Here is a 9,535-nt window from a genome sequence, read left to right on the forward strand (position 1 = left end):
TTTAAATGCTGTGCCAACCCTTCTATCCCATAGTTTGCCTCCTGGGTAATCAAACAAATTCACTCAGTTTCTCTGTGTGATGGCAATAAATTATAGCTCATTACAAGATGAAGCGCCACAGTGAGAACATGTTTATGATGCACATGTGATCCTGATTGAAATGAAAATCCCCTTCCTCCGTCCTTCCTCCTTGAGTTGCTTTCACACATGTGCCATGAATTATTCATTTCACACGCAAGGCATAACGATTTTATTTGCCATCTGATTGGATCAGAGAAAAGCCTCTATTTACACTGTCAAATTTGACTGCATTTAATCTGTCTTCAGAAGTTTCTAAAGTATTCAAAAGGTGTTGTGTTGATAAAAGTTGATAGATATATTAATATGTTTATCTAAAATTGCAAATGAAAGCCAGGGATATTGAAATCATTTCTCTCTTACATAAGATTAAAAAGCATTCTGTGTGCTGTCAAGATTAGCTGCTGTCACTTTTAATATCTTCTTAAGGCAAGACTTCAGTAGGCCTTTAAAAAGTTGTATTCATATGTAAGTATTGGTTGAAGTGGTTCAAGTTGGAATGTTGTGTGTAAAATCGCATACTAAGAAACTCAAGAGGAATTTGAAATCAGTGTGAATCATCTGTGCTCCTTTCAAACACTTCAATCTGACGACTGAAGCACACATGTGAAGTGTTAATGGAGTTCTGCCAGAGCCATTTGAGTAGGACCAGGTGTACCAGAAGCCCAAGTCCCCACTGGTCACATCTATTTTTCACAACTTTATGATGCAGGACATGGACAGGAACCTTGGACCCTTCCACATGCACTGCACACGTGTGTGTGTGTGTGTGTGCGTGCAAGTGTGTGCGCACGTGTATGTGTGTGTGTGTGTTTGTGTGTGTGTGTGTCTGTGTGTGTCTGTGTGTGTGTGTATGTGTGGAGGTGTATGTGTTGATATGTGTGAGAGAGACACTATGTGGACGACTTTTGCGTTGAGTGAGCTCCACTGGAAAGCAGTTCTCACAGCTGGGGTGCGTGATGTAGGGGGCTTTTGTGTTGATAAGAATCCAGAGAAGAGAGATTATCAGTTCCACCCTCTCTCTCTCTCGTTCTCTCTCTTCCTCTGACGGACAGGAACAGGAGGTTCCAGGACTTTGGTTCGGTCGAAAGCTCATCAAAGACTGTTCTTGCATTTGTGGGTGTGTGAGAGAGATGGGAAAAGATACAAAGATGGAGGGTGTGTGTGAGAGAGATAACAAGAGATGGAAGGAAAGAGAGAAGAAAAGAGACTGAGAGAAAGTCAGAGAGCATTCAGTACCAGGGAGGAGGAAGTAAGTTAATGTATGAGAGAGATAGAGAGGGAGAGAGAACATAAACCTGCATAGCAAGGCTTGTGATCATCTCATAAAGGGTGAACTCTGGAAGCATCATTATCAATTCTGAAGAGCTTGTACCCAACTCTTCCCACTATTTCAACTGTAACTTCATCCATGACATGTTCCTAGGATTTTATCAGTTACCGTCTTAAAGGAACACGCCAACATTTTTAGGAAATTAACCGGTGCAGCAGTTTCAATGTTATGCTATCTGTGCCTAGCTGCCCTTGCAACTCGTTGAGTTTAGCATGTTTTTATGTTAACCTTTTTCATTACAGCTTTTCCACACACAAGGCACACTGGCTTGCCCCTCACTTCAACCAAAAATGGAGCCCTCTGTCCATTTCTCTTCAAACACTCAACACTCCACAGCCACCTTTCTTTTCTTTACAGTCACCATGCTAGCTACCTGTCAGCGATGACACCCTTGCATGTGTGAAAAGCAGCTTGTTCTGTGTGAAACATAGTAGGAAGTGAACATGCTTATTGAATATCTTTTGAGTCAGTTTCTTTAGTTTCGGGCAAAAATATTGCTGATCGGCGATTGGGAAGTGTATGTCGTGAAAGTGAAAATATATTATTAGAAAGGAAAACAAAAGTTAAGGTTACTTTTGACATAGCACAATGAATAAAACCGATACTCTGAATACTGATTCAGCTGTCTCTAAAAGTTTCTCAAATTGACACATTTAACCTAATCTTCAGTTTCTCTAATTGCTGCATTTAACTGTGATTTGGATTACACCTGCTTTTAACAGGCGCAAATTTTTTACCGCAAAACAGACGTGTCTGTGTTTGCGCGATACTCAAACTTTCCCCTGACCCTCCTATGAATGCATATGCATGACACGGAAAAGCGCAAATAGCCATTCTCAGCTCCCGCAACAGGCAGTGTGCGGCCTGTTTTGCCATGTTTTTACGTGCACGTTGCAAATCAAATACGCCTGCAGTGGGTGCAAAAACGTTAGTACATCTGGCCCTCTGTGTCAAGTCAAACTGGAGAAAACACAGTTGCAGAGACAAAACCACAAACATTTGTGCACAGCCAATGGTAGTGTTGTGAAGTATGTGTGTGAGAGTGAGTGTGCTTGTTGATTTTTTGTTGTTTTGTGTTTTTTGAGCTAGTTTTTTTTTTATTGAGTATTGGCCAATTTGCCCCAATTCTGCCCCACCCCTGGTCTAAGCCCTAGTTCTCTGGAAGTTATTTCAGAGAAAAGAGCCACAAGGAAGTTTAAGATTGTTCTGTCACCAGAGGACCATCATCTGCATAACATGATTGTAAAAAGTGGCAGGAGTCAACGGCTCCTTTTACTCAGATGCTCCACAGACAGATGTAGGTGATCCATTGTTCCTTGCAATCAGATTTGCTAACAACAACTGCTGACTAATAGTATCTGACTCAACAGCCAGCATTGTTATGATTCTTATTGGTTTGACATTGTATTATTGTATTTTATTGCTGTATTGGCTGATTGCTGTAGCAATATGACACTTTGCTGGAGGGGGCATAGTTAGTATTGGATATTGCATATTGCTCATCATTTTGGACACCTGTGTCATCTTATCAGTGATGTTGTCTTGTTGTTCTCTTGTTGCTGTCTTGTTGTTGAATGTTGTCGATGGTAGCAGATTAGATTTTGAGATGAATTAAAATTAATCCATGCAGATACACAGAAGATACCATCTCCACAGCACTGCACACAGCTCTCACCCACCTGGAGAAGAATGTCAGAATACAGTTTGTTGAATACAGTTCTGCATGTGACACCATAGTCCCCTCCAGACTCAACACCAACCCGTGGTCTCAACCCCAGCCTGTACAGCTGGAGCCTAGACTTGCTGTAAAGACAACGTCGTGCAGATGGTGAGATTCACGTTATCACGTTTGTGGACGAAACCCCAGCCTGATGGCAGGATGGTCTACAGGACAGAGGACAACAGTCTGCTACCGTCTAGCAAAAGGTATCGCATCCCCTCCCCACCACACTCACACACACACACACACACACACACACACACACATACACTGCTACAACTATCAGCACAACATAACATTAGCACTATTTAATACCATTTAATGCAAATATGGTTGCAAGAGTAGCCGAAACATAACATTTTTAAACTCCTCCTTATACCCCTTTAAAGAAGTGTAACAAAAAGTGAATGTTGAATGAATGCTGAATTTTGATTATCCACAATTACTGCACATCAAATATCATTATCATCATGGGCAGGCAACTTTTGCAATAATGCCATGGTCTTTCTTTTTTATGCGTTTATCATGGTTACTTTGAATTAATGCTGAATGGTGTTTTTTCTCGGGAGCAATACATGTGGGCACTTCTCCGCCTCAGCCCAGTAATGTGATTCGGCTGCACTGTGCCGCCTGCACTGATAAAGTTGTGCCCAGGAGAGGAGGGTGGCGGTGAGACAGAGAGGCAGGCTGCCAGGTGGGTGAGACAGACGCCAAGGTGAAACGAGGTAAGCGAGAAGGGAGACAAACTCAAAGGAGCACCGAGTAACGACAGAGGCAGACTACAGTGTCAGAGCTCTAAGCTGGGGCTTCTGGGAATCAGGCTGTGAGCACACAAAGAAATATGTGAATCCAGCACAAGCACAGGGTCACAGTGACAACTGTTTCAGAGCAGAAGAATGGAGTGGGTTAGCAGCAAAATAATATGTTGGGACTATCAAGGCATGCTTAAACCAATGGGAAGATGGGGCTTGATTGTTTATGCACAAACGCATGAACAATTAAGTGGAGAAATTATGACATTTTCCCACGTTTTATATTATATTATTTTATATTTTATTGTCTTTCACTGATAAGTCTCTTATTTGTCGGAAATCTTATTTGTTTGAAATCAACAGTAATTAACATCAACCTAATAAATGTTTGGCAGACAGCACCGCACTGATTGCTCTTCCATCATGTTTGAAGGTAAATCAAATCAAAATGAATTTAAGGGATTAGTTTGTCGATACCAAAACAAAACCTAATTTAATTTAGAAACCTGCCAACATACCAATTAGTGGATCTGTTTGCTCAAAACTTTTAGTAGGTTAGAGATGACTGAATGACTATAACTTCTACTTCTTTATCAAGAGGCTGGTCAGAAGCAAATGAAAAACATTGCTTTTCCTACTAGTCTCCTAAACCTAAAAACACAAAAAACACAGCTTTAGTCATTTCTCCCTAGTTTGTGCAGAATATCTGAGATCTCAGTGTTGATCCTGGAGCTCCTATCACCTCCTCACTCCCCATACACACTGCTCCAGAGGGAGCTCAAACCACACCTCCTCACCAGGCAACAATCTTGGCTGTTCTAGAGGAACCAGCAGATTATTGGCATATTCCAGCAGCTACAGTATGAGTATGCGGTTGGCATTAGAACATGGGCACTGGCTCACTCGAGCCCTCCGGGCCTGGCGCTCCTCCTCACTCTGCCAGCCTGAGCCGGCCCCTGAGCCCACTGGCACCTGGACGGGATGCATTGCAGATGTATGTGTGTGTGTGTGTGTTATTGTGTTCACGGAGGCCTTAGATGTGTGCATCAGTAAGGTTTGGTACATTGTGAAGGCTGTATCTGTCCAGTTCCACCTGCGGGGGGGGTGGGGGGGCAGGTGAGGGATTATGGAGGTGTGTGTGCAAGTAGTCAAAACACCTTGAGGCACATAAGCTGCCACTGTTTTTTCTATCAGCGCTCTCTCGCTCTCTGTCTGCCCATTGGGTGTCTTCAGCCTGGCAGCCCCAAACCTAAAGTGCTGCAGGCTACAGTCTCAGAGTATTTTTGATTTGAATTCCTATTTTGAAAAGTGGGTTCAGGCATAGGTCTGTTACTAGTGGGTGACAAGTATTCCTGTCCACGTCAGTGTGCTTGTATGGCTGTGATACATACCTGTGAGCTGTAACCAGCTTTCATTTATGTCCAGTAATTTAATATTGGACCACATTTTTTGTGTGTAGCCTTTAAATTAGCCCCCTTTAAGCACTTCTGTGAAGATAGAGGTCTGAAATGAGCACTTTCCTGTTCAAAGGTTTGCTGTCGAGGCGGTTAGCAAACATCCCTCCTTTAAAGGTTGTATCAGCGATTGCGGGGTAACGTCACTTCTGTTGATGTTCAAACAAAACAGAGAGCTAGTTCGCTACTCCCTCCCCCTCCCTCCCGTGCAATTCAAACTCTCCTAAACGCGCATCTTGTCGGTTATTGGTTGGAACACTTTATTTTGCCTTTGAGTGGTTGCCAACACTTGGTAGCAATTGTTTTTGTGTACAGATCCTAAAGAGACAGCCTGCTTATGGGGCAAGCAGATAGCGCGCGGATTGTTAGGAAAGATTAGATGAATGTGATCATTTATGTTTGAGCTTTTTTGGGCCTGAAATCGCTGATACAACCTTTAACACTTGAAGTATTTAAATTATCCCTCTGTTCTATCTGTGCAAACACAGTGCACTTGAAAGTAGGCAGTTACAGGCACACAGTCATAATGACTTATACTTATAAACACTATACAACACTCTCCACTTCAATAAGTAAATGAATAGGTCAAGTTAAAATGTAAAGTTTGTATAGCATATTTGATAAGACAATATAAAACAAGACTCAATGTGCATCATTATAAGAAGCTAAGGTACAATTTGGTGTCCCTGTGCTTGGATTGAGCCTTTTCAAGTGCACTAATCTGTAGCTATGCATGAGGCACCCTAGTACTTCATTCACCTAGGATAAGACCTCTCCTTTTCAACTCTTCAACACTCCCTGTTAACCACAACTGGGATGGCTGTAAGTGTTGTTCCAAAGATATGCAGGGTTGTCATGTTTGGACTTTGTTGTTTACTCTGAATTATTGCCTAGTTATAATGTCTGATTTTGGATCTTAGTTTTCTGGCTTCTATGCCTGGACAAATTTAGCCTGCATCTGGACTACTGAATAAATCTGCATTTCTCCCTCCACCTCCTCCTCCTCATCACCTCCTCTTCCAGTGGCACTGCTCCCAAAACGTGGGGCGGCCTCCTCAGTCCCTCAAAATGCCTCAATGCTAATGTTACTTTCGTAGCGTTAATAAAGTTGCACAGGAGGAAATGCAGTTAATATAGCTCAGTTAGTGCACAGCCCCCCAGGACATGTCTTATGCCCAAGGGCAGCCACTCTGTGTTGGAACCCATCTCACACAAAAGCCTCTGCTAAAGGAATACATATAAGTAGTTTGATGAAGGACAGCAAACCTTACCTAACCTGTATTTAACTCAAAATAGTCTTGCACTTGCTGTGTGAAGTGCTTTTATTTGTTCACTGACACAGGGCTTGAGCGGATACACATCTCGTTCCGGGGGTAATTAAAAGGGCCAGTGTAATGCAGGACTCTTCCTTTATATGTCATCCTCTTCTCCCCCCATGCATCTTCCTGTTGCTGTTGAAAGAACACATTGCCGAAGACTACTTGAGTCTGGTTTCCCCAGCAACAAGATGGCCATTTAAAATACATTTGGTGTGTAGTCGTGTGTGCATGTATGTATGTGCGTGTCTGTGGGTGTCTTTGTGTTTAGGTCTTGGTCTATGTATGCGTAATTGTGTGTGGTGTGTGTGTGTGTGTGTGTGTGGTGTGTGTGTGTGGTGTGTGCATGTGTTTGTATATCTGTGTGTGTATTCATGTGTATGACTGTATTCCAGCCCTCAGATCAGGCCAGTATATTTGTCAGTACTCTTTGTTGAGTGTTGGGCCACATTTGAATCATCCCACAAAGGCCACGAGCCGATCAAGGGCTCTTTAAATGTGATCAGCCCAGCGGAACTATTTGCCTGGCCCGATGCCACCTGACTGAAAAGTGTCAATGATATTACGGATCACTTCTCCGGGGAGAAAAAAATCCATCTGAATGGACTTCAGAGACTTTGGGGTCGTGATGAGAGAAAGCGGGAATGGGTGGATTCTCTGATAGGATTTAGTATTATTTACGTTTTTCCCCCTTTCTTTATTTCTTTAATGAATGGGACTTCTGTAAAAACCTCTCACATATCTATTGTACCACACACACACACACACACACACACACACAAAGCTGCACAATGTTCAATCCCCTTGCAGTTGTTCACTTTGAGGATGCCATTTCCCTTTTACGCGCCCACAGACCCATTGGGCATCCCATAATGTTTCCTGAGGCTCCGGCCTCTTCAGCTCAGCGTGCCTCTGTGTCCTTGCAGGTGTTACTTCTCCCGGATGGCCATTTGATCCTCCACTGAGGTCCAGGGGGAGAAGACATGTGCGAGTCTATACTGTGCAGCCTGTTGAAGACTGACAAAGGGAGACTTTAAATCAAATAAAATTCATTTTCATCTTTCTCTCATTCATTCATTAATTCACCCACTCTCTATAACTATGTGTCTCCTCATTCTTTCATTACTTGTGGAGGCTTTCATTGTTCACCTCCAACTTTTGATTGATTCTCTGTTTCTGAATTTTTTACTGTCTGTCTGGCCACCTACTCATTTCCCTGTCTTTCTCACCCACCCCCCCCCCCCCCTCTCTTTTACACACACACTGCACCTGAAAAAAATTACTTTGCCAACCCCTCTTTCATTATAAAACCTCTATCCTTTGGTTAGGTGGTTTCACGTGGCATGATTTCAGTATAAGTGTGTTTCTCCAAGAGAGCCAATGTCCTGTGGGTTCCATGTTTCATAACTCTTGGGTTCAATCTACCTTTCTATTCGCTGTTTTTTTTTTTTTTTTGAGATGTGAAGGCTAGGCAAAAGCGTCAAGTCCAGCCAGGGTCGGACTGGGAACAAAATTCAGCCCTGGCAAATTTCTCCTGGACCGGCCCACTACTGGACCGACGACACCTCCCCCCCCCCACACACACACATACACACAAGCCCACTGATACCAAAATCCCCCCGATTCCCCCCCATAAATAACAAACACACAGTATCATGCTGTAGCGACACTTCATAAACTGAAGCCAAACATTTAGATTTGGACCTATAGGTTATTATAATCACAAATCACAATAACACGGGTGTCCGGGGGGGTCTCTCTGGGATTATTTTTTTTTAATTCTGGTTGCTAATCACACCATTTTAAAGTGATTTGAGAGGGACAGGATTCAGGGATAGGCTACTAAAGACAGGCTCATCTTCTGTCTGTCTCACTTCATGTTACCCCATGCATTAAACCACATGTCACTGCTTGACTAAATGAAAAATATAGGCTACTGAACATGCATGGAGATCGTCATAGTTGACAGAAATTACGATTTGTGCCAACAGGTTGTAGAAACACAACCACAGCCTTTAGGCCTATTTGGTGCAAATCTTCTCTTTACTTTGGTTAGTCAGCGATTCACATTAACTGTAGGCTATCACCAAAAGTGTATACTGAATGTTTTTGCCCAAGTTTGTGTGCCGTCATCACATTTTGCAAAATTAGGCTACCTTCGTTAGCCTACTAATCTACCAGTAGATACTTTTTACATGTATCGACTCGTGATTGATTGTGCATAGGCCCGGATCTAGGCTGCTCAGATTGGGGGGGCAAATAGAAATTTGGGGTGGGCACAATGAATACCCCCTCCCCTCCTCAGTTTCACCTACAAATGCCTTACTTTTCACCTTAAAACCCGTATCTAATAGCAAACATGACATATTACATAGAACTGTTAATCATAGACCTGATTTTAATATTCACAGATATCTAGGCTATATTTAACATTTATTTTCTATGTGGCCTGTTATGAAATCATGTATTGAACAATTAAAGCACAGTTCAGCTTTAAGAAACTCAAATAGTCTACATGCATGCTTAGCATTTTGTCATCATTAAGGCTACTTTGACAAACTCTTAGTCAGCTGATTTTAATATTTACAGATATCTAGGCGATATTTGTAACATTTATTTTGTATTTGGCCTGGTTATGAAATCATGTATTGGACAATTTAAACACACTCTGAAACCTGAAGCCCAAAGTTGGAGACATGCAGACATTGCTGCAAATGTAAAACCGGATTACTCTGGAATGGCTAACTGTACAGGGGAATGCTTTACACCTTTTTATTCGGTAAGGTCTGCTGTTTCTTCTAATATATGGTTTGTCATGTTTTCGGGAAAAATTTGTGAAGTATTCCAACAAGATGAATGGGTAGGGAGATGGGCACAGAATG

The sequence above is a fragment of the Alosa sapidissima genome, chromosome 18 (genome assembly GCF_018492685.1).
Source record: "Alosa sapidissima isolate fAloSap1 chromosome 18, fAloSap1.pri, whole genome shotgun sequence".
NCBI lineage: Eukaryota > Metazoa > Chordata > Actinopteri > Clupeiformes > Clupeidae > Alosa > Alosa sapidissima.